The 15,848-nt window shown below is 44.8% G+C and overlaps 1 protein-coding gene across 2 annotated transcripts in view; it reads right to left on the bottom strand.

The window, feature by feature from the left end:
* LOC127486179 (uncharacterized) overlaps positions 1-2,470 on the bottom strand; it is a 47,440-nt gene extending 44,970 nt beyond the window's left edge. Inside the window, exon 1 of one of the 2 annotated variants that reach the window (XM_070067819.2) lies at positions 2,163-2,470. The gene's annotated coding sequence lies outside the window, so the exon portion shown is untranslated. Of the gene's footprint in view, positions 1-2,158 lie in introns of both variants that reach the window. The other variant, XM_089327376.1, reaches the window with a different exon arrangement.
* Positions 2,471-15,848: the final 13,378 nt, after the last annotated feature.

Raw genomic sequence — 15,848 nt, forward strand, 5'->3', positions numbered from 1 at the left:
TATTACACAGAAGAAGTGAAAACTTCATTACACTGAAAGTTAGTCTATACCAATAGTTTTCAGGGCCACATTTCTCTTTTTTTAAAAGATGTTTTATTTATTTATTTGAGAGGTAGAATTACAGATATTGAGATGGATAGACAGACATGAAGGTCTTCCTTCTGCTGGTTCATTCCCCAGTTGGTCAAAATGGCCAGAAGAGCTACACTGTTCTAAAGCCAGGAGCCAGGAGCTTCTTCTGGGTCTCCCACATGGGTGCAGAGGCCCAAGCACTTGGGCCATCTTCTACTGCCTTCCCAGGCCATAGCAGTGAGCTGGATCAGAGGAGGAGCTGGGACTCGAACTGGTGCCCATATGGGATGCTGGCACCACAGGCAGAGGATTAAACTACTGAGCCACAGTGCCAGCCCAAAGCCACATCGTTTACCGTACTGTGTGGGCATCTCTGTGAGGGGAAGAGGGGCACATTTTCTCTTTTCTTCCTTACCCATCTTCACATTAACACCTGTACAAAGGCTTCCACAGAGCAGTCATTTTGAAAATCTATCACTATTATCCTCCCATGTTGAAAATGTCATGGGGTTAAACACAGAACCCAGAATAAGAAAAGTAACTTGAAGTTGGTGTTGTGGCTGAGTGGGTAAAAGCATACGGGTGCTGGTTCAAGACCTGGCTGCTCCACTTCTGATCCAGCTCTCTGTTATGGCCTGGAAAAGCAGTGGAAGATGACCCAAGTGCTTGGTCCCCTGTACCTGTGTGGGAGACCTGGAAGAAGGTCCTGGCTTCTGGCTTCAGATCTATGCAGTTCTGGCCATTGTGACCATCTGGGGAGTAAACCAGCAGATGGGAGCTCTCTCTCTCTCTCTGTGTGTGTGTGTGTGTGTGTGTCTTTGCCTCTCTGTAACTCTGCCGTTCAAATAAATAAATAAATTTTTTTTTAAAAAAAGTAACTGACCAGCGCCATGGCTCACTTGGTTAATCCTCTGCCTGCAGTGCTGGCATCCATATGCACACCAGATTCTGTCCCATTTGCTCCTCTTCCAGTCCAGTTCTCTGCTGTGGCCCAAGTGCTTGGGCCCCTGCACCCATGTGGGAGACCAGGAGGAAGCACCTGGTTCCTGGCTTCGGATCAGCACAGTGCGCCAGCCATAGTGGCCATTTGGGGGATGAACCACCGGAAGGAAGACCTTCCTCTCTAACTCTGCCTGTCAAATTAAAAAAAAAAAAAAACTGGCCCCCTAATTAAAACCCTATGGACTGTAAGATAATCAGCTTGGTGGAGCATTGAGTGACTGTAAAGAACTAGACAAGAAAAATTGATACTTTTCTGTATTTATGTTTTCGTAGCTCTCCACTATGAAAATCCAGATTGAAGTAGCTCATTATTAACTCACACGGTAGACTTGCATTAATTTCAGTTCACTTCTCACTTTGCAAAGGGATTAGCAGCAGGTAATAAAAGTTCACATCCCTAATAACATGAGAAGAAAGAAGGGTTGAAGACAGAAATCGACATGCAGGAAAATAAATCACATTTCCATGGCCTCAAGCTCCAGATTGAAAAAGAGTCTGTTAATTAAACACGGAGGAGTGATCAATCCACAAAGCTACTGCACAAGCTTCACGTGCTGCTGGGAAAGTCAGCCAAACACATAATGCCCCAGCAGTCAGATGTGTCCGTGGGGTCCAGCATGGGGGCCAGGAGCCAGAGCCTACTCTGATTTTCTGTCTCCACCTCTCCACTGCCTCAGGCTCAGGCTGAGGGCCGCTGAGCCCCACCCAGCTGGAACTACCAGGGGATATAGCCAGAGGCCAGCCACAAGGCATTCTCTGACTCACCCAAAGTGAGAACTGGGCTTATTTAAATATAGGGAAAGGGACTCCTTCCTTAGGCGTGCTCTCAACTGCCCTGCTTGTGCCGTTCCTCATCCAGTGTACTTTAAGGAGAATTTGAGCGAGGCAGCCCATGGCACTGGCCAAGCATCGGGAGACTGGGAAGCGGTGGCGGGAAACACAACACCTGGGCCCCAGGCTTGACTCTGCCGGAGAAGCTCCCAGGATCACTGAGAAGCAAGTGATCGAGGTCTGGGAGCCGCCACCTGCCATCGCACCCTCCCTTCTCCCACACACGCATAGATGCCCCTCCTGTTCTCCATACTTGCCGTGGAAAATCTCGGGAGCACGTCCCCTTTCTTCAGGACACCTGGAGAGCAAAGCAGAGAGTGTGGGACAGGAGAAGTCGCTGGAACTTGGGGCCCACGGTGGCAGATGCAGAGGCACAGAAGCAGTGGGCGGCAGGTCTGAGGTGTGTGCTCCCGAACCGCCGGAAATTGCACTTGCAAAGCAAGACTCCCCAGTGAATGTGGGAGAAGGAGCAACGCGGCCTCTCAGGGCCCTCTCTGATCAGTAAATCAACTTCTGTTCCCAGCCCCGAGCCACAGGGAAAAGCACGCATGCGCACGTTCTCCCACATGCACACGCACAGGCAGGAAACGTTAGAGCACTGGGTGACTCTGGGAAATGGAGTCCAGGCCAGAGCATTCCTAGATAGACTTACTGGCCCTCTCCTAGGACTTCAGTGTGGGGTGGGTGGAGACAGGCTGGGAACCAGAGGGTGTTTGCTTTTGTTTACATCCCTCCTTCCCTTCCTTCCCACCCCAGATCTCGAGGATCAGCTGCTGTTCATCCTTTCTTGAACAAAATCTTAAGAACTGACAGCCACTGCTGCTGAGTCCCAAATCCCAGTTCCCTCACACACGCTGTTTCCCTCAGGAAAATCCCCTGCTGCTTTATTCCTGGACAGCTTCTCTCAAATAATGAATGACAAGGATTTCAATGTAACTCTCAGCACAGGTGTACACGGCATAGTTTAACATCTAGATTTGAGAATACAATTTTTATTTGTGTCTTTTATTTGTGGTTCTTTTCAAAGCATTTTACACCACCATCTAATTCACCAAGTACAAAAAAAAAAAAAAGAGAGAGAGAGAGAACTGGATACAGGACTAACATTGCCAAGTATCTTCTAGGGGCCAGATTAACAGAGTAAATGCCTTACATTGTATCAATTATACCTTAGGTTAATTCTGGAGACCGTATTCTCAATTCACAAAGAGAAAGCTGAGGTGGAAAGAGATTAGAATTGAATTTTCCCATGGAAGTATGGTAAAAAAGTCTAGCTTAAAGGCTGACCAATGTGAAATATTGGTTTAAGAAGTCTTTCAGGATCAGCACTGTGGCATAGTGGGCTAAGCCTCCGCCTTCAGCACCGACATTCTATACGGGGGCTAGTTCAAGTCCCTGCTGCTCCACTTCCAATACAGCTTTCTGCTGTAGCCTGGGAAAGCAGTAGAAGATGGCCCAAATGCCTGGGACCCTGCATCCACAACAGAGACCCAGAATTTCCTGGCTCCTGGCTTTGGATCAGCTTAACTATGGCTATTGCAGCCATTTGGGGAGTGAACAAGTGGATGGAAGACCTCTCTCTCTCTCTCTCTCTCTCTCTCTCTCTCTCTGCCTCTGCCTCTCTGTAATTCTACCTTTCAAATAAAAAAAAATCTTCTTTAAAAAAAGAAATATTTCTTTTATCTTGGGGCTCAGTTTCTAAAACCCCAGATTTCTCATCTCTAAAATAAAAAGTGAGGGAGAGGAAGAGTATCTGCAATCCTAATCTTCACTGTAGAGAAACACATAGGATTATAATTTATCTAAAAAAGAAAGGAGGTTCAAAGTTGCTTTTGCTGTATGGTTATTTTTCTCATGCTTAATATCAAGATAGCATATAAATATTATGCATTCTTAGGTATATGTGTGGTGTTTGATTTTTAAGATTTTAAGTAGAAATGTAAATGGAAGCAGGATGACATGGAGTTCTGTTTGTGATTACTTCTGTCAATTATAATTCATGGGATTAGAATTGCTGGATTAGGAATGCTTAAATGTATCCATTCATTTCACACTAATGTTTATTATGTCAGGCAATATTCTTTGTGTAGACTGCTTTTTCTTGCCAGATTGAAATTCAGGAGGGCAAGAAACATGTTTGCTTTGACATTGAAACTCAGCATCTTGATAGAGTCATTCTTTTAGTTGAATGAATAAATGAGGCTATAAAAATTAAACAAATATAATTTCTGACCCCCAATAACTACCTAGTTGAAGAGACAATGAAATAGATATCTATTTGATAACACACACAATTAGATGAATGTATAATTTGGTGCTCAGAGACAACTTTGATAATAAAAGAGACATATTGATAATGACACAGGGTTGAAATGTATAAACAGAAACCATCCAGGGCCAAGCAGGTTAAATGTTCACCCTAGCTTTGTAAGGCATTCCATTCATTATTTAGTAAGCATTTACTGAGCATTCTTTTGTGTGGTGTGTTGAAAGAACTACCAGCCACATGATTTTCTTAGTTATTGGAGTAAGAGAACCTGAGCAATCAGAAAAATATTTGGATGAACTAAGAGGCTTTACACAAAGGTAAGAAAAACAAAAAGCAGAGAAGTCAATTAAAAAGTATATCAAAGGAAATTCCATAGAATCTAAACCAAGGTATGGTGGTAGCGGGAATGAAGAAGAGGCAACAGATTACAGGGAGATCCAAAAGGCAGAAACAACAGGATTTCAGTGGTAGATGAAGGCAGGAGGGAACTCATGTGTAAATCTTCATTTGGATTTTATTATTAAATGGACAAGGAGTTCTCAGTACATTCATGTTCACCAGTAATAAAAGGCTACCTCCAACTGACTTATAAACTTCCCCTAAATCCAAGACACAATCTCATGGGTAGCTACTATCTATAAGCCTTATGTTGATCATCAAGCCAAATATTTTTAACTGCTACAATCTACAATGGTCCTCATTATGATGCAGTTACTTAGAAACTAGAAGACATAATCCATTTCTATAAGAAAGGTTTAAATAAAAAGTTAAATTCAGGGGCTGGCGCTGTGGCGCAGCAGGTTAACACCCAGGCCTGAAGTGCTGGCATCCAATATGGGCCCCTGTTCAAGACCTGGCTGCTCCACTTTCAATCCAGCTCTCTGCTATGGCCTGGGAAAGCAGTAGAGGATACTTGCTCCCTTCCATCCACATGGGAGACCTGGAGGAAGCTCCTGGCTGCTGGCTTTGAATCAGCACACTTCTGGCCATTGTGGCCAATTAGAGAGTGAACCATCAGATAGAAGACCTCTCTCTCTCTCTCCCTCTCTCTCTCTGCCTCCACTCTCTCTGAGTAACTCTGATTTTCAAATAAATAAGTAAATAAATATTTTTAAAAAGAGTAGTAATGGTCAATATTTTAAAAAGGCCGGCACCGTGGCTCAATAGGCTAATCCTCCACCTTGTGGGGCCAGCACACTGGGTTCTAGTCCAGGTCGGGGCACCGGATTCTGTCCCAGTTGCCCCTCTTCCAGGCCAGTGCTCTGCTGTGGCCAGGGAGTGCAGTGGAGGATGGCCCAAGTGCTTGGGCCCTGCACACACATGGGAGACCAGAAGCACCTGGCTCCTGGCTTCAGATCAGCACAATGCGCTGGCCACAGTGCACTGGCCGTGGCAGCCATTGGAGGGTGAACCAATGGCAAAAGGAAGACCTTTCTCTCTGTCTCTCTCTCTCACTGTCCCTCTGCCTGTCAAAAGAAAATTTATAAAAAAAAGTTAAGTTAAAAAATGCACAAAATCATATATTTCACAGCTAAATTTGGAATACCTTGCTAATTCACAATTTATAGATTCATCAGCCTTAGGTAACTAAAGCACAATTAAGCAGGAAAGATGTAAAAAAAAAACAAAAAATTCCTTGGGGAGGGGCCAGCACTATGGCATAGTGGGTAAAGCTGCCACCTGCAGTGTGGCATCCCATATAGGCATTTGTTCAAGTCCTGGCTGCTCCACTTCTGATCCGGCTCTCTGCTATGGCCTGGGAAAGCAGTAGAAGATGGCCCAAGGCCTTGGGCCCCTGAACCCATGTGGGAGACCTGGAAGAGGCTTCTGGCTCCTGGCTTCAGATTGACACAGCTCCGGCCATTGCAGCCAATTGGGAATGAACAAACGGATGGAGGACCTCTCCCTCTCTTTCTTCCTCTCCTTCTCTCTCTGTGTAACTATTTCAAATAAATAAATAAATCTTTAAAAAAACAATTTCCTGGAATAGCCAAAATGCACATTATAAAGTCCAAGTAAGGTGTCTAGCCACTGGCTCACCATCATGACTCATAAAAACTCACTCTGTCCTGGCTACTCTGATATGAGTGGATGGACACAAAGCAGAAAAGAAAGCAATAGGTTTGAGCAGTGAATAAATGGAAAGGGCTAAAACAACAATGCCGCAGAGCTCTGTGTCTCCTAAATGAATGGGATATGCAGGCAGGCTGTGGGGAGCAACTTGGACTAGACTAAGTTACTGGAATTAAGACTTATTCTATGCATCTGCTCTCCCACAATATGGCGCTGAAAGGGAGTAAACAACTTCTACGCAGCTGCCTCTTGCCAACTTGACTGAGCTGCAGGCGCTGATCTTGCTCCTGATCGGAGGAGAGCAGCATGCTCGGCGTGTGGGTAGCAGAGTTGGGATTGCTGGAAGAGGACTATAAAGGAGGAGAGAGACAACATGCACCGGGAACATCTGGATAACATCTGAGCAGCCCCCGAGAGAGCCAGCCGGTGGTGTGCCGCTCCCCTGCGGAAGTGGGGAAAGTGGCAGGGGGAGCTGCCCCTCCACGGAGGTGGAGGGATCGGCAGCCAACCTGGGAAGGACCAGCAGCAAACCCGGGAAGGGCCGAGCAGACAAAAGAACAGCGCAGGGTCCTAGTGTCGTTCCTCCGCGAATGGGGGAGCAACAGCAGGCATCTCCTTAATTCCTGCCATGCTCTCAGTTGTCATAGGACCATAGAACTGAGCACAACAATCAGAGCTTTCAAGTCCAACATCCACAATTCATTTAGTGATAGTGGAGCTCTGTAGCTTTGCTTCATGAGTACAACTAAACCTCCACACTTGATATGTCCTCCTGTTAGGATCCACTGGAACTGGAGAGCATATGGGTTCAGAGGGAGTAAAGGAGTATGGTGTGTGGGTCTCATGGTGGTGCTAGCTGTGCAGAGGGAGGGGTGGAGGAGGAGAAGAGCAAGAGCCCCTAGCACTGTGGGAATGAGGAGCAGTGGAGGAAGCGAGACAGTGGTTACTTGTCTGCATTATGCCTGGTACTCTCCTGGGTATGAATGATGCAATACGAATAATGTGAATATCATGATTACCCTAAAGGTGATTTCAGTCCTGGTGGACAAATGACAAGGACATAGATAATTAAAAACAATGTGACAAAAGTTTTGGGTGCAGAATACAATCACCTACAACATTTGTGGGTGCCATGCCCATCAGGCAGGAACCACCAGGTTAAGGTCAGATCTCAGGGCTGGCATTTGGTGTAGAGGGTAAAGCCACCCCCAGCAGTGCCAGCATCCCATATGGGCACTGGTTCAATTCCCAGCTGCTCCACTTCTGATCCAGAACTATGCTGTGGACTGGGAAAGCAGATGGTACAAGCCCTTGGGCCCCTGCACCCTCATGGGAAGACCTGGAGGAATCTCCTGCCTCCTGGCTTCTGAGCAGTGCAGCTCTGGCTATTGCAGCCACCAACTGTGAAGTGAACCAGTGTATGGAAGACCTCTTCTCTCTCTGCCTCTCCTTCTATCTCTGTGTAACTCTGACTTTCAAATAAATAAATAAATCTTTTTTAAAAAAAGAGTCAGATCTCAGAGGTAGCAGAGCCCAGAAATGACACCATTGTACGAAATGAAAATAGGCAGATGGTAGGTAGAAGCTTGGTAACTAAAGCTGGGATCAGCACATGGATCTTGACTGGCAGGCTGTCAAACCAATCATTAACCTGGACAAGGCTGGGATCTCCCAACTTCTATCCTAGTGCCCATGTCTTTGCAGAGAGGCATAACCAAGAAAGAGAAAATCATCTCTGGCCTTGGCTGAGGGGACTGTGGGAGCTCCCCACATTTGAAGTCAGAATCTTTTTAACCCTGAGATTTCCTCTTTCATAGGAAGGCTCTTTTCTGACCTGGTCTTCTTAGCATAAACCTCTCAAGCCACCAGACCCCCCATAGCCCCACATCACAGGGCACATGTGAATGTGAATGGCTGAATGAACAGAATCTTGAGGTATCATGTAAATGGAAGACTCATGAATCTATTCTCACCTTATGGGTGTACTTGAAGGTGAGAAAACTGAGGCAGGGGACTTTGGTCATGTTCAAATGTTCAACCATAGAGTCCTCCTTACAAAGCAAAAAAAAAAAAAAGAAGAAGAAAACAAAACACAGAAAATCCTGTTCACACTTCAGAAGTGCTCAGCCACCCACCCCTGAGTACATGCTCCTGGAACAATGACAAATCCCCTAAGACCAGAGTTGAGCAGGCACTGTCTTGACAGTGTAGAAAACATTTGGGGAGGGAAAGCCCTGCCCCTCTAGAGCCCATTGGTTAAAGGATCCAGCAGAAGACTCAGAGGCTTGCCACATCACACATCTGCCCACAGAGTAGGATGGTCACAGATGTGCTGTGAGCTGTGGCCTCGTGGTACTGGCTGCAGCTGTTGACACATCAGGGATGACTGGTGGCAGTGGTTTGAGCTAATCCTGCCTCTGTCTGGCCAGCACTGCAGTATGCATGGAGCGAGTCTGCTCCTGGAGTGCCTGATGAGGCCAAGGGATGTGTGTAGACCTACAGTCAGAGGAAGTATGAAGCACTGGCCTCAAGGTTGGAAAGTTGCCATAGCAATAATATTTTCAGAAGGTGATGTGGCAGGGGTAGCCCTGCAAGGCAGGGTGGACTCCTGACTACATGTCCTTCCCCTTATGCTCCTGTGAACTTAGATGAGCCTGAATTGAGTGCAACAACCTGGGTGGGTGATGCTGAGAGACCACCAGATGAGATCCTGGTTAATGTATGCAGGTTGTGGGTCATAATGACAAGTGAATGTGCAATGTTGGGTGCTGTCCCATGTGTTCACTCACATGCCTGATATGAATGAGGGTCAGACAGAGGGAGAGTGGGCATGACAGGCAGAGTGGACAGTGAGAGAGAGAGAGAGACAGAGAGAAAGGTCTTCCTTTTGCCATTGGTTCACCCTCCAATGGCTGCCGTGGCCAGCGTGCTGCAGCTGGTGCACCACGCTGATCCGATGGAAGGAGCCAGGTGCTTCTCCTGGTCTCACATGGGGTGCAGGGCCCAAGCACTTGGGCCATCCTCCACTGCACTCCCTGGCCACAGCAGAGAGCTAGCCTGGAAGAGGGGCAACTGGGACAGAATCCGGTGCCCCGACCAGGACTAGAACCCAGTGTGCTGGTGCCGCAAGGCGGAGGATTAGCCTAGTGAGCTGCGGCGCCGGCTGCGCCATGGGATTTTAAAGAAGAACCTATGAGCAAGTGAAGCAGGCTGATTTCTTACCTGGGGCTACTAGAGAAGAAGAAAGGTTTGCAGGCTAGAAAATGAGCAAAGAGACAGGAAACACAGCATTTCCTTTGCCCCTTCCCCAAGATGCACACCCAAGGTTAGCAATTGTCCTCCTCTTAAATCTGAATTGGTGGTAGTAATGATGTTGGAACTTATGAATAAAGCGCCTAATGTGGCTAATATTCTGCTTGTCTTTCCGACAAATGGCCCAACAAATATTTGCTTAAAACAAATATAGGCATGCACATAGCTTGAGACTTGACTGAGAGTTCTTGCAAAAGGTAAATACTCCTTGCTGACATGAAAGATGCTAAATGTGTGGCTCTATATTGGGGATTGGGAGTTCTGTCATTAGAGCTGGATTTTGCCATTGGTGGTGCACATCATTTTCTCTACTAGGTCTCTGACAACTCCTATGGCATTTACCCTTGCTAGACATTTCCTCAGGTTCCCAGCTGAAAGGCAGCCAATAATGAATTCAATAATGAATCCCATTATTGAAAGACTGACATCTGTGGTCTCTTTCCATGAGACCCTCAGCTGTTGGGCTGGAAGAGCAACAGCATCTCTCCACAAGAAACACTGGAGACAGGCCTGATGAGCCTGTCTGTTTTTAGCAATCAGGCTCAGAATTTATAGGTTAGGAGGGGAAGAAAAAAGCTGAGGTGGCAACAGCAATTCTATAGAGCAGAAGGGGCAACATGCCAAAAGGCCTCTAACTAATTGACTTATAGGTCACTTAGCACACATAGGCCCCTGGGCTCCTTTGTGCAACCAGCCCATGTCTGGGAGTTGCTTATCAGCTCTCTGTTTATGAACCACAAAAGCATAGCCACAAGGCTTCCAACAGGAAGAGGAGATGTTGGAAATGGGCCTGGAGCTCCTGCCACTTGCCAGCAGCCAGGCCCGGGTCCCTCCTGGGAGGCATAGTGCACCATGCCCTCTCAACCTCCTGCATGGGCAGGGCAGGCAGTCCCATGGGATCAGCCACAGAAATCTATCCAAACTGCAAAACATTGTGATTGGCTAAATTTTATTATAGAATTTATATCAGAAATTTCCCACCAAAGTCTGCTTTATTCTGACTTTGTCATACACAGTGATGGAGAAAGGACAAAAATCCTTATGCCCATGTTGACCTCTCACCTACACAACAAGCAGTCCCCTGTTTCTCTGTCTTGCTAATACAGCCTCTCCCCCCTCCACCCACCCCTGCCTTGACCAGCCATGCCCTGCCTCAACTTTTGGGCACAACACTATGTGAAAACTCTGCTATCAGCCTGATATCTCCCCCACTCCTCCCAAGCTGTCTCCCTCTATCTCAGCGCTCAGCCTCAGAGTCCAGCCTCAGCCCAAACCCCTCCCAGCTCACACTGTGACCTCAAAGAACCTTGAAATCTAGCCCAAGCTCTTCTCTATCTCAGCAGCCCTGCTTTAGCTCAGACCTCCAAGCTCCTTCCCACCACTTTGTGCTATATAAAGCAGCAGTCTGTAAGACAGGGGGTTCTCTCTTTGCTGTTTGCTGGGAACTCTCTGCCATGCATTCACCTTGGAGTGAATAAACCTGGCCTGCCTGTGGCTCCATGCTCTGTCTCCTCTTTCTTGGCACACAGCTTGTCTTGTTTTGTGGACTTGTGCATGGAGATTTAAGATTATTACCCCAATCCCCGACCATTTAAAAGCTAATTTATAAACATGGACTTGGAATGTGGCTCCATTAATGTGTGTCTGTGATCTTAGAAGTTCTTTTGGCTGCTTTTATTGGAAGGTGACTGTCAGGAAATAAACTGCTAGGAAGAGATTGATGAGATTTCCTTTGAATTCTGTGGTGCTTCATTGAAACTTGGAACACTTTGGTGATCTAAGATTAAAAGCTCATTAACAATTCTTGCTCAAAGATGCTGAAAATAATCAGCTATCTAGATCATAGACCTTGGGTAAATGTTCTCTCCAACTTGAAATTTCTTTTCTTTTCTTTTCTTTTCTTTTCTTTTCTTTTTTATTTGACAGGTAGAGTTATAGACAGAGAGAGAGAGAGAGAGAGAGAGAGAGAGAGAGAGAGAAAGGTCTTCCTTCTGTTGGTTCACTCCCCAAATGGCTGCAATGGCCAGAGCTGCACCAATCTGAAGCCAGGAGCCAGGTGCTTCTTCCTGGTCTCCCATGCAGGTTCAGGGGCCCAAGCACTTGGGTCATCCTCCACTGCCCAGATGCCAGTAAAACAGAGGATTAACCAAGTGAGCCACGGCGCTGGCCCATCCAACTTGGAATTTCTAAAGAAGACTTCACTTAAATGTTTTTAGCATTGATGTTTTCAGAAAGGAAATACAAAGAGCTACCCTTTTTCTTTGACTTAGCTAACTTAGTTATGGGAAGGAAGGAAAATGTGGAACCCAGTGACTGGTGATGTCTGGAGACCTAAACTCCTAATGGCTACTCCCATGATTTCCTACAGCTTTTAAATCTGAGTGAAATCAGACAAGAAACTCCAGTGTGCAAGCAAAGCACTCTGACAATCAATATGTGGTCCACAGTAGAGACTAGGGTACCTGAGGAGTCAATATAGTCATTTTTCAGCATGGTGATTGCCTTAGAGCCATGCTGAGTGTAAGAAATTCCCAATTTTTGGTCCCCCAAATCCAGAGAGGATTCCATACAGCTCATGACAAGAGAAGTTTTGACCAAACATGTGAAGCCCTTTTTGCATTCTTGACAGGATTTCTCAGGATCAAGGTTCTAAGCATTTTGACCTTGAGATTTCTAGCTGGACCCTTGGATATGTCAAAGGATAATTTTGTATTTTCTAAAAACACTTGAAATCAGTTTAACAGAAAATATTCTTAAATACAGATCTTAGGCTACTTTAGACACTAATTTCCAGAATGCTGAGGGAAATAAAAAAACTAAAAATTACATTAAACTGCTAGTAGAGGGGCCAGTGCAGTGGCACAGTGGGTTAAAGCCCTGGCTTGATGCTCCAGCATTCCATATGCGCACCAGTTTGAGTCCTGGGAGCTCCACTGTTGATCCAGCTCCCTATTCATGTTCCTGAGAAAGCAACAGAGGATGGCTCAGGTCCTTGGGCCTCTACATCCACATGGGAGACCCAGAAGAAGCTCCTGGATCCTAGCTTCAGATCAGCTCAGCTCCAACTGTTTCAGCCACTTGGGGAGTGAACCAGCAAATGCAAGTGCTCTCTCTCTCTGTGTCTCTGTCTCTCTCTGTAACTGTCTTTCAAATACATAGAATTAGTTACATCAGATTGAATTAATCATATTTATGGATTTCTATGCTTTTATTTAAATTTTTTTGGTTCTGCATTTCAGTGTTCCATCTAGATTCAGGAAGATTTCTACAATTTCTATTGGTTACTATACTTTAGTATAGTTTTGTAAATAGATGGAAATGTTTACCTTTCCACTTACTTAATTCCTCTAAAATGCAAAACTTCTTTGATTTCTTGTGGCAACGTTATTGTATGAGCTCAGTAAGAATCCATTATCAGGGCCAGCACTGTGGCATAGCAAGCAAAGTCGCTACCTGCAGTGCTGGCATCCCATGTGGGCAATGATTCAGGTCCCGACTGCTCCACTTCTGATCTGCTATGGCCTGGGAAAGCAATGGAAGATGGCTCAAGCCCTTGGGCCCCTGCACCAGTCTGGGAGAACCAGAAGAAGCTCCTGGCTTCAGATCAACCCAGCTATGACCTTTGTGGCCATCTGGAAGAGTGAACAAGCAGATGGAAGACATCTTTCTCTCTCTCTTACCTCTGCCTCTTTGTAATTCTGGCTTTCAAGTCAAAATGAATAAATTTAAAAAAAGAAGAATCTATTATCATCATACCACAATATCCTTGAAAACATTAGCATATACACAAAAATGATGCACAGAATATCTGGCATCATGAACTCCTAGCCTTACAATTAGTGAATAGAGTTGTCACTTCTTAGTGAACCCCAAAACTTGAAAATACCAGATATTGCTGTTAAAAAAGAAAATATAAGCCTGTCTTGGATTCAATTTTTAACTTTCAGAATTTTTGGATCAGACATTATACATATTTCATGTAAGTAGTTAGCACACTGTAATACTCCCTCTTTCAGATCACAACTGTTCATTGTTTTTGTTTTATTTCAAAGATTCAGTTTTTCATTTATTTGAAAGGAAGAATTACAGACAAAGAGGGAGAGACAGAGAAAGAGTCTTCCATCCATGGTATATTCCACAAATGGCTGCAATATATGGAATGGGGCAAGGCTGAAGCCAGGAATCAGGAACTTCATCTGAGTCTTCCCCATGGGTGACAGGCATCCAAGCACTTATGTCATCTTCTACTGCTTTCCCAGGTCCATTAGCATGGATTCAAATCAGAAGTGACTCAAATTGCCACTCATATGGGATGTAGGCATCAAAGATGGCAGCTGAACCACTGGGCCACAATACCAGCCCATGTTCATGGGCCTGAAAACTTTCACTGAGGTTAATAAGCATTTCCTGTGTACTTATATGATGTTAATTATGGTATTCTGCTATTCACTTGTAACCTTGTTCATTGTTTTAACATATAACTTCTGCATAGCTTACAGGCATAGATGTAACTCAATTTGTTATCTTGTTGGTTTTGTTAAACACTTTTATTTTGAACTTTGGGCCTACTGAATGGCATACTTCTGCAGAAGTATAATTCCCAGCAAAATAATCCTGGCTAGGTACTTCGGGGCGATGACTTCTGTATACAGAACAGATATATCTAAGTTTAGCAATGGAGTACAGATAAAGTTAGCCTGAAGACCACTCCTAAATCTTCATTGTTAATCAAATGTGACTAAAAACATATTTACACTGACTTCTTCTCATCAAATGTTTCTATCTTGCCATGAGTCTGCATGAAAAACCAGGTCAAATACAACTTTGCAACAAGAGACAGATGGAACATGATTGATCAGCTGTGATTTCAGAACTAGATCTTGATCACATGGAAGAAACAAAAGTCAAGATGTAATGAGTCACTGGTGTGAACTCTAAAGCAAATTAGATAAAGCAAAGAAGTTATAAAGATTTTTAATGAATGATGGATAGTAACTGGCATAAAAAGACTCTGCTAGAACTACAATCTCTAGAGTGCCCTCCCATTTTTAAAAAGAGATGAGAACTAGATATGATACTTAATAGTCTCACACCTAATGCTACATCTATATGCTATTTAAAATGATTGTCATTCTATGAGTCTGCTGTGTGGACTGCTTCCAAACTCAATATGTCTTAAAATGCAATGTCTGGCCTCATTCTAAGTCTTATTTATTTTTGCTAAATATTTATTTATTTATTTGAAAGATAGCCTTACAAAGAGAGAGAGGGAGAGACAGAGAGATCTTCCATCTGCTGGTTCACTCCCCAAATTGCTGCAACAGCCAGAGACGGGCCCACCCAAGTCAAGAACCAAGAGCTTCTTCCAGGTCTCCCAAGTGGTTGCAGGAGCCCAGGACTTGGGCCATCCTCTGCTCATTTTCCGGGTGCATTATCAAAGATGGATCAGAAGTGGAGCATCTGGGACTCAAACCCATGTCCATATGATGCTGCCAAGGCAGGCGGTGGCTTTATTCTCTACACTAAAGTGGAAGCCCCATGCACACAAGTCTTAATCAGTGACTCTTCCCAGTTTTAAACTGAAAGTTTTCAGGCAGAAAAATCACTAATTTCTCTGGTTTCATTTGAGGTACAGAAATACTAGCATGTTGCTTTTATTACTGCTGGAGAAAGGTGATGTACCTGCAAGATAAAGCTATGCAGAAACTGGCTGTGTAAACCTTCTATTTATGCAGAAGATCACTACAGCTAAACCCAGAACTAGGGAGTTTTTTCTTAAAGAAACACCTACAGCAGCTGCTGTTGTGGTATAATAGGTAAAATTGCCAACTATGACTCCAGCATCCCATATGAGTACTGATTTTAGTCTTGGCTGCTCCTCTTCCAATCCAACACTTTGCTAATGGCCTTTCAAAAGCAGTGGAAGATGACCCAAGTACTTGTGCCCCAGCTGCCCAGGCAGGAGACCATGAAGAAGCTCCTGGCTCCTGGATTTGGCATGATCAAGCCCTGGCTGATGCCGCCATCTGGGGAAGTGAAACAGCAGGTGGAAGATCTCTCCCTCTCTCTCTCTCTCTCTCTGTTAATTAATAAGTAAGCAAATAAATAAATTAAAGCAATGCCTACAACCTCCTCTCCTTTCACCCTTAAAATACCCTCACATTACCCCATAAATTTCATGAAGCACTCCAGGCTCTCAATGTTATCTGGATAATTTCTCTTCAAATGCAAAAAGAATTGGTTGACTTTTCCAAACACCTTGTATTGAAGAGACTACTCATTTTTCTTC

Source organism: Oryctolagus cuniculus, chromosome 2 (assembly GCF_051225735.1).
Source record: "Oryctolagus cuniculus isolate XC-2025 breed Fujian yellow rabbit chromosome 2, ASM5122573v1, whole genome shotgun sequence".
NCBI classification, from domain to species: Eukaryota; Metazoa; Chordata; class Mammalia; order Lagomorpha; family Leporidae; genus Oryctolagus; species Oryctolagus cuniculus.